The sequence below is a fragment of the Malaclemys terrapin genome, chromosome 10 (assembly GCF_027887155.1).
Source record: "Malaclemys terrapin pileata isolate rMalTer1 chromosome 10, rMalTer1.hap1, whole genome shotgun sequence".
Taxonomy (NCBI): Eukaryota; Metazoa; Chordata; order Testudines; family Emydidae; genus Malaclemys; species Malaclemys terrapin.
The window spans coordinates 21,701,864-21,726,743 of record NC_071514.1 but is presented as its reverse complement, the minus strand read 5'-3'; the positions used below and the strand labels follow the sequence as shown (position 1 = coordinate 21,726,743).

Sequence of the window (24,880 nt, the reverse complement as noted above, 5' to 3'; positions counted from 1 at the left end):
TGGATGAGCCGAAGTCTTTAACCTCTGGGACTGTTAATCCTGCACCTTTTCCATGCACTCATTTACACACAAACATTTTCTCAAAAGAAAGAGATGTAATGAATAGAATAGAGATGGTGTCGTTTTATAGCACAGTGGAAAGGTTGTATTCAGGATTTAATTCCTACTATGTTGTTTTAATGCAAAATATCCCATGCTATTGGGAACTTCTTAACAGTCGTCCTCTTTGATTGCAGGGGCATTTTTAGCTTGCTAGTCTCAAAGCAGGCATCAATACAGAATGTCAATTTCTAGTTACAAGGAAATTGTTACCAGTCCCCTAGATCATTTGCAGCCTGATAACTAAACTGTCTTCCTCAAAGAGGTTAGACAAATATAACTAAACAATGAATACCCCAACGGAACATCACAAGTGTGTACACAAACACAGTAAAGAGAAGGAAACACACAATCCATATTGTTGACATCTACAATATGTTGGAAAAAATCCCATCTGATAGTTTTAGATGTTGTCTGATCCAGCTCCACTGAATTAAATCTTGCATTGACTTCATGGATGCAGATTCAATGTGCCTAGTCTTATTGAAATCAATCGGAGTTTTGCTACTGACTTCAGTGGCAGCTGAAGTATGAGGTAATGCTCTGTGGATAATATTCATCTGGGAGTGTAAGGCTAATGCAAGCCCTTCCATGCCATTTAAGTCCGGAAGAGGCTGGGCAGCTGGGTTGGAGTGTTGTGCACCATCTACCCAACATACATGCTGTATAAAAGATCTCCGTCATTGGCATGAAAGGCTATCTGGAGATAAGCTTGAGGGTATTCATAAGGGAAGGGGCTTAGATCTGGTTTTATAATGATCTGATGGCCCCAGTACCCATGCAAATAGTATGGAAGATCTGCAGATACTACTCCAGCATGTAGGTTGCAATAGTGATGGATTCCAGATATCTTCCACCTGTATAGGGCCTGATCCAAAGCCCACTGAACTCAGCGTGGGTCTTTCCATTGATTTCAATGGGCCTTAGATCATGCCCATAAAGCCCAAATTCTTATGTTTTATGCAGGTGAGCAGAGTTCACACTATATGACGATGTTCATGGTAAAGTGAATGACAGTAGCACTAAAATCAAAACTGAAGCAAGCTTTCACATGGTTTCAGAGTTCATAATGCTTTTTCCCGGAGACATAAAAATAAACTAGTGCATCAGAGCAAAATGCAATGCACTGTATTGGGGGATAGTTTTGGAGCAACAGAAGAATAAAGTAAAATCCAGGGACAAAGCTGGACAGTGATGTGAACGTGCTGGAGAACTGTCTTGTGAAAACAAAGCTGTTTTTTAACAGACAAATAAATCTGTCACGGAAAGGAAATGTAAAGAAAATTATTACATCATGCAATACAGGCTGTAGTTACCCTAGGAATAAGGAGTCATAGGAGGTAGTGAAATTTATTTTAAAGGGGACTGTATAAATCCTACAAAGCCTTTTGACCTGTTTTACATCCTGGATATTAAATCTTTACTATAAAAACATCGCGTGGAAATTGTAACATCCTTTTCTTTTTTAGATAGAAGAATCAGCAATGTTCCATTTTTAAAGTATTACTGAAGTGTTGGTGAGTTACTTCTTCCTTTTTTCTTTCTAAAAAGAATAACACCAGAAGACAAATTCATTTCTGGCGTTACTACATTGATTTTACACTATGGATTAATTTAGCCTGTGATCGTAATAGTTTCCGATTAGAACCTTAGTTTTTTTAAATGATTATGTACATAGTTGTGCAACCATTTTGCATGCAGGATTATTGTAAAGAAGGTAATTGAACATGCAAATGGATAGTTCTGGCCATTTGTACATGCAATTGCATGTACAGTTGTAATAATTTGCATGCACAAATTAGGTGCACGGTTGCATGTCTAACTGTTTTAAAAAACAAGCTTTTGCTGTTCGGTATAGTATTTGCCATTTAGAGTGTTTTTCAGACTTGAAGCTTTCCTGTGATGAATAACAATCCCTGAAATAAATTGTGTGCATAAAATATATGAAAAACTAAACAGACAAGAGCTGCACATTAACTTAATAATAGGGCAGCATTTGTCAAGCAAACTAAAATAGCTGTTGCCACTTTAATCCTTCTACATTTATTTAAGTAGACTAAGCACTTCTAAAAAAATCTATAGCAATTCTGAACCAAGGGGAAAGGAATTCTGAATCTGCAGCTGAGTATAGTGGATTCTGTAGCTCATTTGTGGCAGTCAAGGCTTGGAGCCCCCACAGAATGAATTGCTAGCTGACCTACTCCAGGAATATCTGGCTTTTCACAAAACTATTGACATGAAATCATTCACTATCTCCCTCTCTTAGATGTATGGGGTGGAGGGACTGGGAAGGAAGGGGAAAAAAGAGAAAAACCCATGTTTCTGGTTTGTCTTTCTACTGAAGCTACTACTACGTACTTTCTACATAGGAGAACGTTGATGTCACATATGCTCTACAGTGATGCTTCTGTATATTTTAACTTTATCACTTAAGCCTGCCATATAATATGGCGAAGGAAGGATTTCTTTGTCTTTGAAAGGCTTTTAAAAATTGTAGCAACAATATTACTGGAATAAAATTCCTATTGGTCAATCAGTTGGACTGATGATGGAATCTGGTATACTGAAAAATATTAACAAGATTTCATCCAATCAGAAACCTATGCATATATAAATGTCTATAATATAAACTGCACTTTTATGCATAAAATACTTTTTAATTAGTTGACTCATGGAGCAAATCTATTCTCCCAATTCATCAGAATAGTGTTTCAATTACAGTAGAATGAGCAATTGCCCATGTTTGGACCACTCTCCATCCCACAAAATGATTACATTTACATCATTAAGTATTTGGTCTAATTGGAATAAAACATAGTTACAGGATAAATGTCATCTTCTTTGAAAATAAACATCCCTGCTTCTCCTTTAATGTTTATTGAAATTGATAGTTATAATTACATAATGGCCAAATAGATATATTTTTTAAACATGTTGTTTAAAAAACAAAACAAAAAATTCCAAAAACATTCACTCTGAATATGGAGCCTCATGTGCCAAATTTTAGCTTGAAGTACATAATTTTTCAGCCAAATTTTTATAGGTCCCTGAATGTTTGGGTGTATGATAGAAACAGCTGCTCAGCTGGAACTATAATTATAGTGGTGCAGTTGCGCTCTTCCATTTTATACATAAAATGCCCCAATAGGAGTAAAACCATCAATAGAAAGGAGCCTGCTGGAGAGAGCAATAAGATAATGTTCAACTAAAGTATTTAAAAGATTTGATCATTCACAGAAGCTCAATGGATACCTGAAGTATCAACTAGAAAAAGGCACAAAATAAAAGTACTGAAATCTTAACCAGGCTGAAGACACAGAACTAACTGCCCCTCACTAGATTGTGTCAGGCAAAAGTATAACCAGACTTCTCAAAAGAGAGGAGGGGGATTTGAGGTAGAGATCTTCCATACCAGTCAAAAAGCACATAACATTCTTGAGTAAAGCTGAGAAAACTCTCCTTCCACTAAACTTTGTATCTGCTCTGTTTCTGTACGGACTGTGATGTCAAAACAAATTTCAGAGAATGATGAAGAAGAATGAAAATACACAAAATGCAGTGAAGGGAAATCGCACAGATTATCCGAACACTAGTAAAAAGACAGAACCTCTTCCAGAAGTGAAATCAAAGGCTGCATAATCAAGTGTACATTTTGAAAAAAAAGGGGGCAAGCCCATTCATCTAATCATATTTTCCCTTCTGTCAGTGCAGCCAGCAAACTGTCCAGTACCATAAATCCATATTGTACACATTAACACCTCTACTCTTTTTTGGAAGAGTGCTAGAGCACAGGTCATCTCTGCACCGAGTCTGATTTGTAAGCAAGCAGAGTGAAGGCACACTGTCAGCAGGCACAGGTCATCTCTGCACTGACGTCAGTAAGACAAACAGGGTGAGTTAAGGGCAACAGGGTGAAATCTTGGCCCCATTAAAGTCAATGGTAAACCTCCCACTGGCTTCAGTGGGGACAGGATTTCACCCACAGCATTAAAGTCTAGAAAATCTTGATGGCAGTTTTACCTGAATAAGAACTGAGCAGAGACTGCAAGACTGGACCTCTAGTCTATAAAACTGTGTTCTTTATTCCTATTAAAACCCTTTGAAAATCTCTGAGTGTGGAGGAAGGTCAACAGCAATTACACCAGGCAGAGAAAGGAAGGATGGCCTTGCAATTGAAGTACTAGCTTGGGATGCTGGAGATTTGTGTTTAATTCCCCGCTCTACCACAGGCTCCCTCTGTGACCTTTACTAAGTCACTTAACTTGTCTGTGCATTAGATTCCCGCTCTGTGTAATAGCAGAATAATAATTATTTTCTCCCATTCTTTTGTTTGGGTAACAGTGGGGTCCTGTTCTTGGCTGGGGTGTCTAGCCGCTACTGTCATACAAATAATAATTAAAATAGGCTAATATTACGTATGCTTCTTTATGCAGTTCTGCAACTGCAACTCTGGCCAGGCCAACAATCTCACTACTGTTCCAGTCTCTAGCATCTCTCTAGATGAGCATGTCAATCAGGCTGAAGAGCACAGTGAGTTTGCATCTGTATATTATAAATGCAGGAATGAAGGCAGAGGAGACATTAGTTATTTTTGCTTGGGACATTAGTCAGTGCTTGAACCTAGGTCTTCAGAAATTAAAGGCTAGTGCACTAACCAATCTCTCTCTCTCTTTTTTTTTAATCTTTTTCAATTTCATGGAACTGGTAAATGGTTATTAGGTAATTTAAAAGATCATATGGGGCCTTTAAAGAATGACTTTTAATCTACCTATTAAGTTAGAATCTAATTTTATCTCAATTGGCTTTTTACAATGTGTCACTATTCCTGAGGGATTCCAGATTCACTGTAATGGTCTGAATAAATATATATGTTTTCCACCATATATGCCACACCGTTATTTGCACTTCTGGTGAAGGGGTGGAATTATATGGACAAATTCCTGATTAGCATAATTTTAATCAAAGTAACGTGAGCCATCTTCACTGTCACTCTCCATCAGTTGGTTACCGCAAGGCACCCATACGTCTCACCATCCAGAGGCAGCCTGGTGCCCCTACACATTTGTTTATTTTAACTGTGATTCATGATTCCTACAATGGCACTCAGGGAATGTGCAATAGGTGCTGGGGAAAAAGAGGAAGTTATTAATATTTATTAACTGCAGTAATGTGCTCAGTGCTATACAAGAGCCCAGTAAAGGCCTGGATTCATATGCTTAGCTATATGCATGAGTTTTGTCCCACCTCATTGGCACTAATCTGGTGCATAATGTCAAGCACGTGCCTAAGAATTCACAGGATCAGGGTCAAACACTGCCTCTGCCCTGTGCAGTGAACAACCCAAAAACTTGTGCCTAGGATACAACACAAATGCTTTTCTGAGAGTTGTATAGTTTTCATGATTATCAGGAATTGTAGGTCCCATGACTGTTTTGACAAAATTTATGACAACAATAGTACCGTGTACTTACATAGTGCCTTTTTTCCTCTGAGGAACTCAAAATGCTTTGCAAACTTTAGTCCTTTAATGCTCCTCTGAAGTAGGTAAGCATTGTTATTTCCATTTTAGCAGTGAGTGCAGTGAAGAACAGAACAACAAGAACAATTATCAGCAGTTTTTAAAATGTTTTGTCCCTTCTACACAGGCCAGCGTACCTGGAATGATTTGTTATCCATTCCCCAAATGTCTGTCTTTTTTTCCCCAGCTGTTATTCACCAGGAAAAGGTGATTGGTTCTAACTTTGCCAGAAGAAAAGGTGCTGATGAGTTTGTGACACAAGTCATTCCTTTTAGAAGTGAAATGAGAGAGATGCAGCAGTAGAAGAAAAATCATGAACCTTCAAGTGTCACATACCTTCAAGTGTCTTTCTTCCTCACTCATTTACCAGTGTAAATATGCATATTATGATCTCACACCTAAATCCTTTATATGGTAAGCAATAGCCTTCTGAAACCGATCTTCCCTGCCTCTCTTTTAGGCACTGCTCACTGAAACATGTGTCCTCAGATACTTCAAAATGTCCAGGTGGAACTGTGCACAGCATGACTGCAATGCCAGGCACATCATCTTCTATCTCTTCCATCTGGACATTTTGAAGTATCTGAGGACACATGTTTTGCAATTTTATGATCTGCTACTAAATGACGCAGAAAGTTTCCAACTTACTGTTTGATCATCATGTATACCCAGAAAGAAACCCTCTCTCAAATGTTCAGTTTTAAATAGTTCCTTAAAAACCCAACCTCTGAGGTTAGAACACATAGTATCTCTGGAAGAATTAGAATTGTTGATAATTATTTCTCTATCCTAACTTGGTTTTAAAAAGCATTACTTGGTGCTAGTTGAGCTGAGGACCTCAGAAGACTGGGAGTGTTTCGTGGCAGTAGCTAGCAAATACCCTTTCTACCCAGGAGACTCTAAAGAGCATCAACTCAGAAGGTTGCATCTAAGCAGTTTCTAATGAGTACACAAAAACATTTTGAAAGGGAACTGGATGATTCAGAGTATTTGTAATAAGATCTAAAGATTTTGAGCTTAGGTCATCTGTTCAAATCCAGGCAGGACCAGTAATGACTGAAACACTTTTGAAACACTCCATGAAATTACTCAGAATTAAAGCAACAGAGAGTCCTGTGGCAGCTTTAAGGCTATGTCTTCACTACCCGCCTGAATCGGTGGGTAGAAATCGATCTCTCGGGGATCGAATTATCGTGTCTCGTCGGGACGCGACAATCAATCCCCGAATCGACGCTTGTACTCCACCAGCGCAGGTAGGAGTAAGCGCCGTTGATGGAGGAGCCACGGAGGTCGATTGGCCGCCGTCCTCACAGCGGGGTAAGTCGGCTTGGATACGTCGAATTCAGCTACGCTATTCGCGTAGCTGAATTTGCGTATCTTAAATCAACCTCTTCTCCCCTCCCTCCCCCCCGTAGTGAGACTAACAGATGTATTGGAACATAAGCTTTCGTGGGTGAATGCCCACTTCGTTGGATGCAAGCTTATGCTCCAATACATCTGTTAGTCTTAAAGGTGCCACAGGACTCTGTTGCTTTTTATAGATCTAGACTAACATGGCTACCCCTCTGATACCCAGAATTAAAGACTATTATGACTTCAAAAACTGGCTAAATTTAATTTTTTTTAAATGAAGTCCATTTTTAGTGAAAATGGCTCCATTCTCTGAACAAAAACAGCTTTCACATCAGAACATGCAATAGATAACTTTTCACATGGGTTTTTGATGTGAAAATAACAATTTCATCAAATTTGCAAAAGAGGTGAATTTTGAAGGTGCAAAACTCACACAAAACAAAATAGCAAAAATATTCATGAGGAATTCTGTGACTTGTTCAGTGTGAATTGTACGCAGTTAAGGCTGTTAGCACTGGTTGGTTGTTTGGCCTATGGGGAGTGAATTTGTATCCTCAGTCCAGCTCCCAGAGGAAAGGTCTGTGTCACTGAAACAACCACTACATTTAACACCACAGCTGGCAGCCTTAACAGAAATACTAGAGAATAGATGAGTCAGATTAGTTCAATTTCCATCTCAGTCCCAGCGGGAATCCCCCTAGGTTAGTGTGGATGCACATTGGCAGGATGGGGAAGGCGCGAAGCAACAACTTATAGCGCTACTACCAATGCAATATCTGTGGATAAAGAGAGATCTTCTTTTGCCAAGACTTTCAGTTTGGGATCATTCAGATACACTAAGGTAGTTCCAATCCAGCAAAACACTTTAGCACATACAGTAAGCATGTGAGTGACTTTAATATTAAACACATGCTTTGCTGGGTTAGGGCCTAAATTTGCATCAATTAATAAATCGCCATTAAAATGCCAACAAAATAAATGTTTATATTTTGAGGAGTGTGTTTCTAAAATGCCTGCATGAAATTACATATGCAAAATGTATGGTTATTATTATTCATATTATGATAGCATCTAGATACCCCCACTACATATACATAGTAGGAAACAGTCCTTGCATGAATTGCTTACAATCTAAAATGGCAACAGAGAAAATGTCATATAGCAAACAGGCAGAGAGCAGTAAAGTGATTTGACTAAAATCACATATCAGGTCTGTAGCAGAGCCAGGATTAGAATCCAGATCTCCTGACTTCCTGTCCAGTGCACTACCCCCGGGTTGTGTTGCCTCCCCTGTGTGCCTGATTTGTTCCTGTAGTTATCCTGGTAATACAGGTAACAGTACATGCAGAGTTGAGGAAATCAGAATGCAAGATCTTGTAAAGTTCCAAATAACTGTTATCAAGTATCTGCTGAGAAACCTAACAATGCTTAATATTGTGATGCATGTTGCACACATTCATGGACCTTCTTTCCTTCCACAGGTTGAAAGAATTATTTTTTTAAATAATGTTATAAAAGTCCAAAAAGGATACTGTAAAAATATTATAAATGGGCTCATTTCTTTTACAGCCCCAAAACATGTAGTAGGCACTTTACAGTAAAGCTAAACACATAGTTGCTGCCCCCAAAGGGCTTACAATCTAAAATCTGCCACAGGATTTTTTATTTCTTTAAAATAAAACTATTTAACACAAGTTCAACATATCAATCAGGTTCCCCCCCCCCCCCCCCCCGGCACACACACACACATATCCCCTCACAGGTTCTCTGTAGGAGCCTATCTATTCCCAGCGGACCTATGTTTGATGGGTAATCTGCCTGGGAGCCAAGGCAAGTCTCCCTTATCCCTTCTCCTTCCAGCAGGATTAGGCTCTGCATATCATCCACTGTGAGCCATCCATGGGTGGTGCATGCATTCCCCCGTTTGGGGAGGCTAGCCCCCTGCCTCACCTCTTCTGCCCAGGTCTGGCCTCTTCCACACCCACTCCTCTCTCGCCAGCCAGCCCACCGGCACAGCTCCAAATCCTGGCTGGCACCTGGAGCAGCCCCAAGCCCCGGCTGGCCCGCCAGCACCTGGAGCAGTCCAGAGGAGCCTCAAGCGCTGGTCAGATGGCCATGGCTGAGCCTGGGCCGCCCAGAGGAGTGTTTTCGTGGCCTGGCTGTGGCAGGGAGCATTGGTGGAGGTTTGGGGAGGCTTAACCTCCCCCAGCCTCCATTACCTGCTGCCCATGGAGTCATCTATACACTTGGTTCCTTCCCTTGCCTTAGGATCTCCTGTATGAACCTATTCACTCCCTACATCTATTCCTGTAACAATATGGAAGCAAGGATGTTGGAGCCTTCCACGCTACCCCCCTGCTTACCAACCTGCCCAGGGTAGGTGGGGCCTGAAAGCAACCGCCTTGCCTGTGTCCCTTCCCTCCTGGGCTCCCCGCCCAAGACAGGTGGAGGGACCCAGGCTCCCCACAGCTGGCTGTGTGGCTCTCCCCGACCCGTCTCCAGGGCCTTGGAGCCGCAGCCCAGCTATGATAAGAGCCATGCAGGCAGTTGTGGAGAGCCGTGGTGGACCCTCCACCTGCCTGCGGTGCAAGGGGCCCGCCGAGAGCAGCCCCTGGCCCATGTCCCCACCCCCCGAGACCTCTGTTCACTGAAATTCCTCATGCTCTACACAACTTAGAAGCAATCGTGATAGTCACCAGAAGAATGAAAATGGTGGAAAGATGTAATTTCTTTAGTCAGGATCAAGTAGCTGAGGAGGGTGTAGATGTGTACAGCACCAATTTAAAAGTGCTAGCTGCCAGTTGCACTTCTGGAAATATTAAAGATCCATTTCCAATCGATTGGATAGTGTGTGGGATACAAGCCTGGCAAGTACAAGAGTGGTTGCTGAGGAAAGCTGATTTAGCTTTGGGGAAAGTTTGAAGATATTCAAGGCGACAGAGCTCTCCAGAGAGATGTTTAGAACCCTGGAAGGGCAATCGGCCGAAACTGTCCAGGCAGTACATAAGAATATGAAATCAAAACCAGATACAACACCAGTAGCTGACAATGGTGCAGACACATGCAAATACTGTGGGAGAAAACATGTAAGACCAGAAAAGTGTCTGGCTTATGGGAAAAAATGCCAAATCTGTGACAAATTTAATCATGTTGAAGTCCAGTGTTTGTCTAGAGAGGAGAAAAACAAATCCAAAGTACACTCAGTAACTGAGGAGAGTAACTGAGTATGAGGACAGTCAGGTGGGTGACCGGACAGCTGTTAAACACAGTGCAAGAAGACCCTACCAAGCACCAAAACCAGTTGTATGCAGCCTTGTTACTTGGAAAAAAAGTGATACTGGATTGTGGTGCAAGTTGTAACATTATCCCGATCAGTCTGTTGAACCCAGATATATGGATGGAAGAGACTAACCGGCTGTTAACAGGGTACAATCAGACTACTTTGAAGCCCATGGGGAAATGTATAAATTGAATTAAGAAATCCAAAGAACAAAAGGAAATACAGACTGGACTTTGTGGCCATAGATGATGAGACAGCAGTACCACTTCTGGGCAGCAAGGCCACCCAAGCCATGAACCTGATAAAAGTACAGTTCCCAAACATAATGAAAGTGGATAGCAGGCTGACTGAAGATACCATGGATGGTATTACCTGGGACCAGGAGATGATACAGAAGAAATAGAGATGTGTTTCAGGAAGATGGATGACTAGATGGTAGCATGAAGTCAGTCAAATTGCCAAGAAGAAAAGTACCTACTGCATTACTACAGCCACTGAAAGATGAACTTCAGAGCCAATGGAATCATGGAATAATATAGCCTGTATCAAAAACACAGACTGGATAAGTAGTTTTCTTGATGGCTTTCTTGCTACCACAAGACTGAGACCCAAAGCCTTTAAAAAAAACTTTGACACTGAACCATTTCCCTCTGCCTACAATTGAGGACTTATTACCAGATCTGTGTAAAGCCAGACTTTTTACCGTATGCCTTGTAAAAAATGGATTCCAGCACAACAAACTGACTGAGGAATCCAGTTACTTGACAACACCTTATAGGAGTGGAAGAACCAACAAGAACAAGCAGCCCAGAAAGTAAAAGAGATGATTGGGAAGGCTCCTATTTTGAAATATCACTATGCAAAGGAGCCCCTTGATTCTGCAATGTGATCCATCCAAGATGGGTCTCAGGGCTACCAAGCTGCAAGGGGGACAACCCATTGCTTTCATAAGCAGAGCACTGTCCGTGACAGAGAAGGGCTATGCTCAAATTGAAAAAGAGTTGTTAGCAATACCCTTTGGAATGGAGAATTTCACCAATATGCTTATGTTTGCACCATGGACATACAATCTGACCATAAACCTCTCTAAACCATTTGAGAAAGCCATTAATCAGTGCACTAAAGTCCTTACAGCAGATGTACCTCTGCAGTTGCATCATCCACATACAGATCAAGTACTGCCCAGCCAGAGATTTGGTGTCAGTGAACATCTTGAACTGTGCATACCTGTCCGAAGCCAGCAAGGAGGGATCCATAGACGCTGAGATGGAGGCAATAAATATGATACAGTATTTACCTATTTCAGAAGAAAGGCTGAGAGAGATACAGAGCCAGACAGAATGCTGCAGATATTGAAACTCATGATCTTACAAGGATTGCCAGCAACAAGAGACCAAGTACTTAGAGGCCTTGGCTACACTTGCGAGTTGCAGCGCTCTAAAGCCGCCCCCAGTGCTGTAACTCACTCCCAGTCCACGCTGGCAAGGCTTTTGCAGCGCTATATCTCCGTGGTTGCAGCACTGCATGTACTCCACCTCTCCGAGAGGAATAGCGAGTGCAGCGCTGCCACCAGTCTGGCCGCCCAATGCGCTGTGAATGGCCTCCAGAATTATTCGGCAGTATCCCACAATGCCTGTTCTAGCCACTCTCGTCATCAGTTCAACCTCTACTGCCCTGGCCTCAGGTAACCAACCATGTGACCGACTCTTTACATTCTCTGGGAATTTTAAAAATCCCCTTCCTGTTTGCTCAGCCCGGCGTGGCGTGGAGTGCTATCAGCGAATCTTTCCAGGTGACCATGCCTCCACGTGCCAAGTGAGCCCCAGCATGGAGCAATGGCGAATTGCTGGACCTCATCAGTGTTTGGGGGGAGGAAGCTGTACAGTCCCAGCTGCGCTCCAGCCGTAGGAATTTACGATACCTTCGGGAAGGTATCAAAGAACATGATGGAAAGGGGCCATGACCGGGATGCCCTGCAGTGCAGGATTAAAGTGAAGGAGCTGCGGAGTGCCTACCGCAAAGCCCACGATGCAAACAGCCACTCGGGTGCTCCCCCCGTGACCCGCCGATTTTACAAAGAGCTGGATGTGATACTTGGGGTTAACTCCACTTCCACTCCGAGCACCACCATGGACACTTCAGAGCCGGTGGGGGGGGGGGGGAGAGGAGGAAGAGGAGGAGGAAAACGGGCGTGATGGTGGTAGGCCAGATGGAGACACCCTGACATCCCTGGAGCCATGCAGCCAGGAGCTCTTCTCGAGCCAGGTGGAAGGTAGCCAGTCGCAATGACCGGTACTTGGTGGAGAACAAACAGAAGAGCAGGTTCCCGGTAAGCAGGTTTTTTTTTCGGGAAGGAATTTTTTCGGTGCGGGCTCTTTGGGAGAGGAGAGTTAGGCATGCATGCCTAGATGCAGAATAGTGCATTGATGTGGTTTATCACATCTCGGTAATCTCCTCAAATGTCTCATCCAGAACGTGTGCAATGCGTTTGCGCAGGTTTATCGGGAGAGCCACCGTGGTCCTTGTCCCAGCCAGGCTAACGTGTCTGCGCCACTGTGCCGCGAGGGGTGGGGGACCATTGCTGCACACAGGCAAGCTGCATATGGGCCAGGGCAGAAGCCGCATTGCAGTAGAAGACCCTCCCTTGCTTCCCAGGTCACCCTCAGCAGCGAGATATCGTCCAGGACGATCTCCTATGGAAAACGTTGGAACAGTGTTCAGTGTAGGTGCCCCCTGAAGCTGTTGGCTCTCCCCAAGGCACAGAAACCCAGAGGACAGTACAGCCCTGAAATAATCAGTCCCCCTTACTCACCATTTGGAGGCTCCCGTGGGATATGTGTGCTCTGTTTCGGATGGGAAAATTATGCCATTGTGTAGACCCTGTGTGTTTTCTACTCCTTAAGTGCGGGGGGAATCATTACTCTACCTGCTATAAACAATGCTGCCTCTGTTAAATGTTGCATTTTGCCTATACAGCTGCATCAACCTTGAGACCTCAGCTGTCCCTCTTATCGCCTGCTCAGAGACTGCAAAGACTCAGGAAGAGACCGTGAAAAAGCAAAGAAGACATGCTTCAAGAAGTGATGCGGCAATCCATTAAAGAGAATGAGAAAGCACAGAACTGGAGGGAGAGAGAAAGCAGGATCCGCCAGGAAAACGCAGTGCACCGGCGGCAAAGCACCGCGCACTGGCAACAAAGCACTGATAGGCTCATAAGCATCCTGGAGTGCCAAGCAGACACTATCCAGGAGCTGGTAGCCATGCGGAAGAGGAGCAGTACCGCAAACGCAAACACCACCCCCCACAGCCCTTGTCCCAAAACTCTTTCCGTTGTGCCCCACTGTCACCTCCAACCCACTTTCCCCAACTTCCGTGTTCTTCACACCACCCACTGCCTCCAACACCAGTATCTTCACCACCCAGCCCTGAAAACCACGACCCTTACCCTCTGCACTCAACCCCCATCACCATGCAGAATAGCTATCCTGAAGTGCAGCACTCACTGCACAGCACACCAGACAGGACATACGCGAATCTGTGATTGTACTGTTCCCCACTCCACCCCCTTGTTTCTTTTCAATAAATGGATTCTTGGGCTTTGAAAACATTCTTTATTATTGCATGAAGTAAAAGACTCCTTAGCCCAGGAACTACACGGGCACTGCAAGTCTGCTTGTCTGCTAAGCAGACACTGATTCCTAAAGATTGGAACTACTGCACTTCACTCCCATGCAGGGCACCAGATATCACTGCTGGTTTTCAGCCTCAAATTGCTCCCTCAAGGCATCCCTAATCCTTGCAGCCCCACGCTGGGCCCCTGTAATAGCCCTGCTCTCTGGCTGTGCAAATTCAGCCTCCGGGTGTTGAACCTCGGAGATCCATGCCTGAGTGAAGCTTTCACCCTTCCCTTCACAAATATTATTGAGGGCACAGCACGCGGATATAACCGCGGGGATGCTGTTTTCGGCCAAGTCCAGCTTCCCATACAGAGATCGCCAGTGGGCCTTTAAACGGCCAAAGGCACACTCCACAATCATTCGGCACCGGCTCAGCCTGTTGTTGAACCATTCCTTGCTGCTGTCAAGGCTCCCTGTGTAGGGTTTCATGAGCCACGGCATTAACGGGTAAGCGGGATCTCCAAGGATCACAATGGGCATTTCAACTTCCCCTACCGTGATCTTCCGCTCTGGGAAAAAAGTCCCATCCTGCATCTTCCTGAACAGCCAAGTGTTCCAAAAGATGCATGCATCATGCACCTTTCCAGGCCAGCCTGTGTTAATGTCAATGAAACACCCATGGTGATCCACAAGCGCCTGGAGAACCATAGAGAAATACCCCTTCCGATTAACGTACTCGGATCCTAGGTGGGGTGGTGCCAGAATAGGAATGTGCGTCCCATCTATTGCTCCTCCACAGTTAGGGAACCCCATTTGTGCAAAGCCATCAACTATTTCCTGCACGTTACCCAGAGTCATGGTTCTTCTGAGTAGGATGCGATTAATGGCCTTGCAAACTTGCATCAACACGATTACAATGGTCGACTTCCCCACTCCAAACTGGTTTGCGACCAACCGGTAGCTGTCTGGAGTTGCCAGATTGCAGATTGTCTTCCAGATTGCAATAGCCACCCTCTTCTCCACTGGCAGGGCAGCTCTCAATCTCGTGTCCTTGTGCTGCACGGTGGGGGCGAGCTCCTCATACAGTCCCATGAAAGTGGCTTTTCTCATCCGAAAGTTCTGCAGCCACTGCTCGTCATCCCAGACTTCAATGACGATGTGATCCCACAACTCGGTACTTGTTTCCCGAGCCCAAAAGCGGCATTCCACGGTGCTGAGCATGTCCGCAAATGCCACAAGCAATTTCGTGTCATACGCGTTACGCAGCTCGATAGCATCGTCGGACTCCTCACCCTCACTCTCACTGTCACTTTGGATCTTAAGGAATAGTTCGACAGCCAAACGTGACATGCTGGTGAGACTCCTCAGCATACGCCTCAGCAGTTCGGGCTCCATTTCCCGCAGACAGATCGCGCTGCAGAGAAACCGCTGAAAGATGGCGCCAAAGGTGGACGGAAACAAAGGGCTTTCTGGGATGCGAAGCGATGCATCACGGGGCATTGGGACAGGACCCAGAATCCCCTGCACCCACGCCCCCTTCCCACAACCCACGGCGCCAGAATGGAAAAAGGTGCTCTGTGGGATAGCTGCCCATAATGCACCGCTCCCAACAGCGCTGCAATTGCCGCAAGTGTGGCCACGACAGTGCGCTGGGCAGCTGTCAGTGTGGACAGACTGCAGCGCTTCCCCTACTCAGCTGCACGAAGTCAGGTTTAACTCACAGCGCTGTACATCTGCAAGTGTAGCCAAGGCCAGAGTGAGAACACCATTCTTTCAGATAAGAGATGAGTTGTGCGCACAGAATAGCATTATATTTTGGGGAGAGAGCAGTTATTCCCAAGAGCTGGAATGAGATTATTCACAAAGTTCATCCATTACATCTGGGAACTGAAGGTTGCTTAAGGCAAGCCAGAGAGACTATATAATGGCAAGGAATGAATGAGCAATTAAGGACGTTCATGAAAAAGTGTGATCTATGCAGATCCTGGGAAGACTGTCAACCAAAAAAGACCCTTTGGCAACGGAATACTGGATATCACATGTTCAGATAACGGACCACAGTTTGTTTCAGGCAAGTTCCAGAAGTTCAGTAAGGACTGAGATTTTGATCACATAACATCTTCACTGGGGTATCCTCAAAGCAACTGCAAAGTGGAATCAGCAGTAAACAAACAAACAAAAACACCAAAGACAAAAACCTAAGAAACTGTTGAAAAAAGCAAAAACATCAGAGGTGAGACATCTGACAGATCTGGAGCTAGGTGACAAAGTGCATACACAATCATTAACAAAACAAGATAAGGTCTGGCACAAAGTGATAGTGGTACAACCAGGAAACCAAAGATCATATCAAGTGCAAATGGATAATGGACAGACAATGAGGCAAAACCACAGGCACCTCAGGAAAATACAAGAAACCTCTAAGAACAGGACGGACAACACGTGTTAGGGTTCTACAGCAGGAGAATCCCAAGCCAGAGTGTTGGATGTGGACAATGTCAAGGGCATAGAATCATAGAATATCAGGGTTGGAAGGCCCCTCAGGAGGTCATCTAATCCAACCCCCTGCTCAAAGCAGGACCAACTCCCAACTAAACCATCCTAGCCAGGGCTTTGTCAAGCCTGACCTTAAAAACCTCTAAGGAAGGAGATTCCACCACCTCCCTAGGTAACCCATTCCAGTGTGTCACCACCCTCCTAGTGAAAAAGTTTTTCCTAATATCCAACCTAAACCTCCCCCACTGCAACTTGAGACCATTACTCCTTGTTCTGTCATCTGGTACCACTGAGAACAGTCTAGATCCATCCTCTTTGGAACCCCCTTTGAGGTAGTCTGGTACCAGAGGACAGACAGGAGGAAGAAGATGGTTTGAGGGACACTCCCAGAACTTCAAGCCAAGAGACTGTGGCTGACCAGATGGGAGGAAGACGACATCAGGGAGGCGACAATGAACCACACCATTTTAGCGGTGGGTGGATTGTTAAGAGATCTGCTCACCTGAGGGTGATGGACTTACAAGTTGTTACGATTTTATAGCTAGACAAACTGATTAACGCAGTAACTGCAAGAATAGTCAGCCTCTGAAAGGAATATTAGATTATCAGTCATTTCTGGCGTGTTTTATTGTTTTAAAAGAGAAAGGATGTGACAATATGAAAGTGTTAGCAGATGCTTTCTGGCAGCATGCTGTTTCCTGGGGCGAACTCTTTGGAAGCAAGAGCTCCTGGAGAACTGTGTGAGAAGCCATGAGGCTGAAAAAGTCATGTTGTAAGCAGCCACAATAAAGCTAGAGTTTTTTAATTAACCCTGCATCAGCATGAGATCTTACATGACAGGTGAACCAGACACAACAAAGCATAAACCACTCCTAGCAACTGAAGCCTAAATTCATAGAAGTATGTAGGCACGTAAACTCCAGATTTATGTACTTACATCCCAATTTTAGGCTGCACAGCAATTCACAAAACTCTCCTGAACCCTGTAGTCTTCTAAACTCAGTGCCTACATTTTTGAGTAAAAAGGTTCTTACATGTCTGTTTCTGCCTTTGAGCATGTGCACTGCTACCTTACTGTAGGCACCCAGATGCCTAATCTCCCACCTAAACCCCACAGCAATTCCCAAACCAGGGGAAGATAGTGTTCACCTGCTTAACTTGTGTGTGGGGCCAAATCCAGTAGGCATGCTCCCAGGCTGCCTATCGAATCGGGTCCCTCAGGCAAGTTCACACAAAACAGCTGGGGGTTGAGGACCTCCTTCATACATTTTAGCCCAGTGGTTAGGATATTCATTTGGGAAGTGGGAGACCTCCAGTTCAGGTCTCCCCTGCACCTGATTAGAAGAAGGATTTGAACAGGGATCTGCCACCCTTCAGGTGAGTGCTGTAACCAGTGAGCTATGGGATACTGTGCAGGGATGGCTGACAACATTCTAGCAGGTTCAAGGAAAACGTAGTTCTCAGAAAGTCTGGAAGGTTACATGAGATTCTACAAAGGTCCAGAACGTACTAGGAGATTAGTGAAAAATGAATCCATATACGGAATACCTGAACCATTTTACTTCAAACATTCTATTTCCCTTTTGTCGCCTACAACAAAAACAGCCCCCTAAGTCCGGCACCCCAGGCAGTCGCCTGCTCCTAATTCTGGCCCTGCAGACTTGAAGAAGAGCTCTGTGTAGCTCAAAACTTCTCTTTCACCAACAGAAGTGGGTTCAATTGAAGATTTTACCTCACCCACCTTGTCTCTCTTGAGTCATTGGAGCAGAGAACTGGATCCTGAGTCTCCATGTCCTGCACGAGTTATAAGTTAGAGTCATTCTCATAAAAAGAACAGGAGTACTTGTGGCACCGTAGAGACTAACAAATTCTTCCAGTATTGGGAGGTGAGAAAGTGGAATAATGCCCTTCCACCTCATGTGTGCTCAATGGAGGGTAGCTCTAGTGCACCTCAGAATCTAGCCCTTGAAATCTATTTGAAGTGAATGTTTCCAAAATACAGTGCTGTTGTCTAGAGGGGGTATTTTGGAGGGCAAACATATTATCTGTATCTCAGCAATTTTTAAAAAGGTATGTCAGTAATTTTTGCACCGTCTGACAGTTACAGTCTGCATTCATGAGGAGCAAAAGAGGACATTGAAGCTCAGTCATTAAATCATTTGAGCTTCTCATAATTCACCAAACCATAGAGATCATGTCTGCCCTTATAATCGTATGGTGTATTGCAAGTTTTTTCTAACATTTTGCACAAAGCGGAACCATCCATCAACACTCCAGAACATGTTCTGATTCTGCAGGCATTCATTTAATTGCAACGTCTTATTTCAAAATGTACAAATGGCTTAGAAATATTGCAAACTCATGTTTATCTAATGTTAAGCAAACAAGTTTGAAAAATTCATTTGCTCATACTAATAGACTATAATCCCAAGAATATACATATTATTCATCTTAGAAAATAGTACTGGGAATGCCATATTTCTAAACTACTTTAGCAATATAGTATAAAACAACTTGTGCAATACTGTAAGCTGTCTAAAAATTAGAAATGTTGAACCAAAGAAACAATCTTTGTTTACACATCATGTTGTACTTAATCACATTAGTCTCAAATATGCCTTGATGATTTTTGTACTTAAGATGCCACTATTGTTTATTTTTCAATTTCTTCATTAATGCCGGATTCAAACAGCATTAGGCATAGTTTGCTGAGGTGCTGGCATATATTTTATTGCAAAAATGTAATCATGGTTGTCAATTATAAAACTGATTGCATTATATCTCTAAGGCACTTCTGCTTCACATAATTTAGAAGAAAAAGAGGTCTTTAAATCAATCTTACAAGTAGCATCTTGTACAGAAAAATAAAATTAACATCCAGTTCATTCATTACTTATACTAACATTAAAAGTATACAGTGATTGACAAAAGCAACCTGCTGTGACAATAGTGTAGTTGCTAATTACAAACAGAGATGTGATTCTGATAGGTCAAAGCTTGATAAACAAAAAGATCATCATGTGTTTCACAGGAGCTTCTAGCTCTCCATTATGTTTGAGATTTGGTTTTGTGTGGCATAATGTTTTACCGTATAAGTTTGGTAGGGCTGTGTAACAGAGTCCTTGGAGGCCAGGAGGCCTAGTGTGTAGCACATCCAGTTTCTAATCTCGTTTCCCTGTGGGAAGGGCTTTCAGTCTAGTTCCTAACCCTTGAATGTGACCTAGCTCCACCTTAAGGATTTCAACAACCTTGCCCTCTCCTTACTAGAGAAGGAGTGGGGTGGGAATGACGCTTATGCCCCTCTTGCAACAAGGGCAACTGGTAGGGGAGCCAGGACCATCCTTCTCCACCGGGCTCTGACAGTCAACAGTGTCTGGTACCTTGGAGTTTCCTCAGAGTTACCTCCCTCGGTCACTTCCTACCCTCTTCCCCATGTCTTCAAGTCCAACATAAGTTAGGAAAAGAAAAGACAACTAAACCTTCAGCACCAATTGGGCTAAAGCAGGCAGTCTTCTTCCTCACAAGGAGGCTTCTTTGGCACCCTAGTTCTGAAGCCCTCAGGGTAAGTCTATTTACCTCCCTCTTCGGAGCTGAATTTTGCTCCCTTTTGAGCTTCCTCTGCAGGTCTGGAGGTACAGGGCTAGCTGGGCCCAGTATTATCCTTTATCTCCTTCAGGTTCAGTGTGGGGTTTGTACACCCCATCACAGGCTGCTTCATCCATGAGTGATAAAGGTTATACAGGTCATGAGTGGAAATACTATCTGCATGCCGTGATACATCATCATGCATTCTATACGAGCATTATGCCATGTATTACACAGAAAATCCAGTTTAGAACTATTTTAGGGGTGTTTTTCTATTTTACTTTGTTGGAACCACTTCTTCCATCCTCCCTAATGTTGTTGTGAGTCCTACTGAGCATGGTTCATAGGGAGAAAAATATTAAGCCTCTAAACAAAGATGTCTCAGCTTTAAAATCTGAACTCTCGGGACGTTTAAGAACTGGACAGCAGTATGTGCCGGGTTGGGAATCTTCACTTTTCAGTGCTCTGAATCTCCTGTGTCTAGCTTTCAGGATTACAAGTGGTCAGAATTTACACACATTCCTGACCCAGGACTGAATATTGCCCATCCTATGCCTCAGGTGAGGGTAATTTTTGGGTGTGTGGGAAGGGGGCAGAACAGGGGTCCTGGAGTAGGGTAGAGAATGGCTGCCTCTTCCTGAGGACTGAAAAGGAAAAGACATTTTATGAGTGGTTATTGTACACATTTATATACAAAGTGGAAATAACATGCTACTCCATGTCTCATCCTACCTACTGACGGCTTGCTGCTGGCAAAGCAGATGTTGCTCTCAGGCTGTTGCTTGGCTGTTTGTAAATAACTTCCTTCAGTGGCATTCCCATGAGCATATCCCTTCTCTTTTGCAGTGATTTTTTTTCTTTTCTAGTCCCTCTTACTTGCTGTGACCCCAGTTGCTGCTAGACTTCATTAAAACTTTGGAGTGCCTGTCTGTTCTGACAGGTGTAATTATCTCTGCAGTATTACCACTAATTGCTAATAATTACTATTTCACTCTTTTTGGATTGTCACAGGTTTAATGGTGTGAGTTTGGATGTGGGATACTGTATTCCAGCCTCCCTGCCATGTCTCACTCTTCTGTATTGACAAGCTTGGCTAAGAGTTCCAAGAACAGACAGTTTTCATAGCGGGAACCAGAAATGCTTATACTGTGAGAGCCACTGAAAAGGAATTAGCTCCAAACAACCAGTATCCCCTGCCAACGTGGGGGAGGGAGGGTCAGTCAAACAGAGAGAGGAAGTCTGGGGTTGGTGGAGAATATATTGTGTGAGGTAAAGGTGAGTTTACTCACAGGAGGAGCTAACTGACTCCTGGAATTCAGATGTACAGTAGATAGTCAGTAGGTCATTGGGGGGTGTTTGTTTACTTTTATTTTGTAGTATATTGTACAATTAACTTTTATTAGGCATTAATCCTGGTAAAGTAATAAGAATACAATATAATTTGTAAGACAAAAGGGGAGAAAGTAGCAAATCTAGAGGGTGAAAGTCTTTACATTTTGTTATCAAGTCCCCGAGCCAGCCAGTCACCCAATAATGCACATTTTGAAGAAGAGGATGGTCTTTTGGTTCAGGCACAAGATTGGAAGTCAGGAGATCTTGGTTCTGTTACTGGCATTTCCACAGCCTTCCTATGTAAAGCTGCTGTAGAAGTGTGAAGTTGTTGTTCTGTGAATGGGGTAGGACAATGGGTAGACAATGCATTTATTACTGGTTGAAATCAAAATAAATATATTTGGCACTTTAAAACATCCAAATTATGGGATTTTCTAAAAAAAATTAATCCTTCCACCTAAGGATCTTAAAACACTTCAAAGCCTGACAACAACCTTCTGAGGTATGTAAGGGGATGTACCATATTGAGAACACTTAGCTGATCATGGAAATGCAGCCACCTTAGAGGTTAAATGTTGAAGCTCTTTGACAATGAATACCATTTTTACACAATGCTTTTAATGTCAGCCAATAGCCAATATTGACAGATGAGTTGTTGACTCTTGAACAACAGCTGTATTATGGATTTGCTGAAAGACCCTTGAGTGTGAAGGTGCTATCAAGCAACTTTCCAACATTTTTATAGTTTTGGAAATAATGGTTCTTGCATTGTTTCCCTAAGCAATATTGTTCTGTATTAGAACAAAGTGTAATAACATCTCTGCTCAATACTGAAGGTGATAAGGCATGAGTGCCTGCAGCATAATTCATGCTCTGAGTTCTGTCTCTTTATGCTCTTACTGATCTCAGAGCCAAGTAGAAGCTATTATATCAATTGAGTGACAAAGCACTCGCCTCAACATAGTTGATCTAAAACAGATGTTGCAGAAAGTCCAATGGGATGGTAAAGGAAATTACAGTCTGCATTTAATGTTAATCTACGTCATCAGGTACCATATCTGCTGCTTCCACCTACTTGTATTGTACCTTCTTAAAAATACAGAGCTGTACAAAGCACAGCGGGAGGTGTCCTGGCTAGGGGTAAAAATGTGACTAGAGGATCCTTGCATCCTGGTGACCCCCAATTTCAAGAATGGCCTTTGGTGCCAGGGGTAGCCAGCACAAATTAGAGCATCCTTAAGACTGCTCTAACTTTAACAGGAGACTGGCATGATGCAAAGCAACCCATGATCAGGGGAACATAAATGGCAGATGAAATTTCATGTTGATAAATGCAAAGTAATAAACATTGGAAAGCATAATCCGAACTATACATATTAAATGATGGGGTCTAAATTAGCTGTTACCACTCAAGAAAGATCTTGGAGTCATTGTGGATAGTTCTCTGAAAACATCCACTCAAAGTGCAGTGGCAGTCAAAAAAGCGAACAGAATGCTGGGAATAATTAAGAAATGGATAGATAATAGGACAGGAAAATAACATGTTGCCTCTATATAAATCATGGTATGTCCACATCTTGAATACTGTATGCAGATGTGGTCACCCCATCTCAAAAAAGATGTATTGGAATTGGAAAAGGTTCAGAAAAGGGCAACAAAAATGATGAGTGGTATGGAATGGCTTCCGTATGAGGAGAGATTAATAAGACTGGGACTTTTCAGCTTGAAAAAGAGGTATAATTGAGGTCTATAAAATCATGACTGCTATAGAGAAAGTAGATATGAGAAGTAGTAAACAACACTTCCTTAACACAAGAACTTGGGGTCACCAAATGAAATTAATGGGCAGCTGGTTTAAAACCAATAAAAGGAAGTTTTTCTTCACACAACATAAAGTCAACCTGTGGAACTCCTTGCCAGAGGATGCTGTGAAGGCCAAGACCATAACAGGGTTCAAAAAAGAACTAGATAAATTCATGGAGGATAGGTCCATCAATGGCTATTAGCCAGGATGGGCAGGAATGGTGTTCCTAGCCTCTGTTTGCTAGAAGCTGGGAATGAGTGACAGCGGATAGATCACTTAATGATTACCTGTTCTGCTCATTCCCTCTGGGGCACCTGGCATTGGCCACTGTCGGAAGACAGGATACTGAGCTAGATGGACCCTTGGTCTGACCCAGTATGGCCATTCTTATGTTATTATGATTAAAAGTCTTTAGGGGCAGTTGAGGATTGAGGTTAATAATCCTAATGGGAAAAATGCCTAATTTATATATAATAAGCGAAATCGCCACTTATTTTAGAGACTATCCCCCTGAAGTTATCAGCGGCCCCAAATGTGCACCCAGTGCAAATTGGAATTTGTCATTGTTTTGAATGGGATAAGGAGCAGGTCCTTTACTTAATACTTGTTTGAAGAATTTCCAATCCTCTATATATTTAAGGCATGTTTCATTCTGTCTCTGAAATACTGTTCCTTAACAACAACAAAGCAATTAGCATCACACGTGTAAAAAAGTCCTGTGGGGCTGTAAATTATTTACCATCTTTCACCAGAATGCATTTAGAACATAATATGGCCACAGCAATCCATTTCTTCTTAATGTTATTGAATGGTCAAAATCGCAACTGATTCCTTCCTGTCTCTGGCACCCATCACAATCCTTTGATCTATACATTTAACTTTCTCTATGGCCATTAGTAGGGATGTAATATTAATATTTTCAGTTTAGTTTCCCAGGCAGATTCAATAGGCAGCATCAAAACATTATTTCTGGTGCAGCAAGACTGATGTAGTAATTCCTAAACCATCCTTAATTGAAGGGTAGCCTCATCTAGCCTTATAAGCTAGTGTAAGCAGATGTCATCAGGGTGGCATTTGACCCCTGGAGTCTTGTTAATTCATTTGGAGTAAGCCAGAAACTAATTGAAACTTGATAGGCCAAATCCATTCCTGGTGTAACGCCACTGAAATAACAGGGATGAATTTGGCCTGAGAAATTTGACAAACAGGACAGTACTCTGGATATACATTTGCATGACAGAAGGAGAAAACCATCAAGGAGAGGTATAGGGAATGATTTGTGGGTGCTACAGAGATATTGTTTTCCCTTACATAAGATAATTGACAGAGGTTGTAGAGACCTTTTACTTTTTAGAAAAACAAGTACTCAAAAACATGTCATTTCTAATTTTCTTCAGTGGGACTCTTATAGCATTTGGGCTTTGCATGTGAGTCCCTGTACTCCCGGTGCCTTTATAGACAGGAGACTTATAGCTGAGTGAAAGCCACCACATTACATGCAGCAGCTTGCAAAAGTACAATAAATATCCTTCAAACAAATCCTCATGTGCCCTGACTACAAAGTGAATTGAAAGCAACATACGGTGCTGGAAAGAAACCATATTTCTAGGCAGGATTGTCAATAGATTCCTAGTTTTCCACTGCATTCGTTCTCACTGAGTCTTCCTATTGTACCCTACTCCCCACACACCTGCAGCTCATCTCCAGTGTGCCTAGAGTTGTGACATTTTGGGGGAAACAATTTTTAAATCATTGTAGGCACCCTTTTCTAGTGGGGTATCTGAACTTAATTGGGA

The 24,880-nt window shown here is 43.0% G+C and overlaps 1 long non-coding RNA gene across 1 annotated transcript in view; it reads left to right on the top strand.

Annotated features, from left to right (window-relative positions):
* The first annotated feature begins 1,563 nt into the window (after positions 1-1,563).
* The window catches only part of LOC128843919 (uncharacterized), a 193,862-nt gene continuing 170,545 nt past the window's right edge, over positions 1,564-24,880 (top strand). Inside the window, exon 1 of the long non-coding RNA XR_008446389.1 lies at positions 1,564-1,616. This is a non-coding gene — a long non-coding RNA (uncharacterized LOC128843919). The remainder of the gene's footprint in view (positions 1,617-24,880) is intronic.